The 2,053-nt window shown below is 36.6% G+C and overlaps 1 long non-coding RNA gene across 1 annotated transcript; it reads right to left on the bottom strand.

The window, feature by feature from the left end:
• Positions 1-611: 611 nt before the first annotated feature.
• LOC138521803 (uncharacterized) lies at positions 612-1,269 on the bottom strand. Its single transcript, XR_011283126.1, has 2 exons — positions 1,188-1,269; positions 612-808 (listed from the first exon to the last, which is right to left on the bottom strand). It is a non-coding gene; the product is annotated as an uncharacterized lncRNA (long non-coding RNA).
• Between the last annotated feature and the right edge of the window lie 784 nt (positions 1,270-2,053).

The raw sequence follows: 2,053 nt of genomic DNA, 5'->3' as shown, positions 1-2,053 counted from the left end.
GAAATGTGAGGAAGCTGCTGTTGACAGTGTAAGTAACCGGTCTGATGAAGAAGCTAGTGAGGTAGAAGTAAGTTAAGAGAATTGTTCTCCAATGCATTGACCAAGAAAGGCACCAAGGAGAACCATACCACTAATAGAAAACATTTGAACTTGACCTGAACCCACATTCATCATTTCCACCATAGACATTATTCATATATTGATTTTTGTGGCTGTGTTTCTATTTTTGACATGGAAAAATTCCGTGTCAGCTATCCATAAGATGTATTCTCTGAAAGACACAGGAAACCCCACGCTTTGGATTGGACTATTAATTAAGATTTAGATAGCGGAAAGACATCCAAAGGAAACAATTCAAAAATAAAGGTATCAAGGATTTTATTAAACCTGATACTAATTCAATATATCAAACAAATCATGATTAAATCTGCACTTGTAATAACAATTTACATAGCAGGAAACAACTTTTATTAAAAAAGACACATCTATATAATAAAAATCATCTTATTCAATCATCCAAGCATACAACCTCATCCATCCATTTAGACAAACCATTCATACTAAACACCAATCAATATACGACATAAAATCTATAAGAAAATTCATCATAATTAATTTATCTGAAAGATTTATAGAAAGAACATGAAATCAATTTGACGGGCCACAGCAGATGACATCAGTGGCCTAGGCAATTAAGATGGGTCCCAGAGTTTTCTGACCACGACCTCATCTTAGTCCAAACTCGACCGGTTTCGACGTATATACTTTAGTGTAGTGACGTCTTCATCAGGAGTAACAAAAATATATTCTAACATCAAGAAAGAGAGAAAATCACAGATAATACATATCAATGTGTGAAGCCCTTGTACTTGGACAAAAAACATATAACATCCATAATAAAAATATCTATAGCGGAACAATAGGTAATAATATACAAGAGCCTGCTACCAACCCGGGAAAAGTTCCAGGATGGACCTGAGGTGTCTGGCAGAAAGTAGTGCTACCCTCTTGTATTGGTGTCTCCGAGAGGCAGATAAGAGCCAGGCCATAGACAGAATCAATGCTACAGATATACAAATGTACACATAAATATCACAAGGTCAATATGTCGATCCTCCACTACAGCGGCCCACGGACAGGACACGAGAGTCACATACTTAAGATAAAACTAAAGAATATTAACTAACCTTCATTCATGCAATGGAAGGCTGTGCGTCTCTTCCTTAAATTGTACGCTGTGTTCACTTATATTAAACAATAGCTTCTCCGTAGAGGATCCTGCAGATAGCGAAGTGTGTGGACGCCAACGTTCTTCTCGAGAATGTCTTATCTGCCTCTCGGAGACACCAATACAAGAGGGTAGCACTACTTTCTGCCAGACACCTCAGGTCCATCAAATTGATTTCATGTTCTTTCTATAAATCTTTCAGATAAATTAATTATGATGAATTTTCTTATAGATTTTATGTCGTATATTGATTGGTGTTTAGTATGAATGGTTTGTCTAAATGGATGGATGAGGTTGTATGCTTGGATGATTGAATAAGATGATTTTTATTATATAGATGTGTCTTTTTTAATAAAAGTTGTTTCCTGCTATGTAAATTGTTATTACAAGTGCAGATTTAATCATGATTTGTTTGATATATTGAATTAGTATCAGGTTTAATAAAATCCTTGATACCTTTATTTTTGAATTGTTTCCTTTGGATGTCTTTCCGCTATCTAAAGCTATCCATAAGATAACTGTCTGTAATAACAGTACTGAAAGTAGAGTGTAGCCCTCACGATTGGCTAGAAATGGGTTGGCGGAGTGACCAGAGGCATGTAGAGGTATGTCAGGTCAGAGGAAGGGGAAGTATGGAAAAGGAAAAAGAGATCAGCAATCCCGTTGTTACACACAGAATGAATGCATGCTAAGTTGCAATACAAGATATGGGGCGGAATATCCGAAGTCTCCTGCTTATCATTCTTTCCTTTCATACTCACATGATATTGCCTATGGAAGCAACATAGCTTCTGCGGAGGGATTCAGTCGCTCTAGGTCACCAAT

This window comes from Ambystoma mexicanum, chromosome 1q (assembly GCF_040938575.1).
Source record: "Ambystoma mexicanum isolate Mex_15411 chromosome 1q, UKY_AmexF1_1, whole genome shotgun sequence".
Taxonomy (NCBI): Eukaryota; Metazoa; Chordata; class Amphibia; order Caudata; family Ambystomatidae; genus Ambystoma; species Ambystoma mexicanum.
The sequence above is the reverse complement of the archived record's forward strand: the minus strand, read 5'-3'. Positions and strand labels throughout refer to the sequence as shown.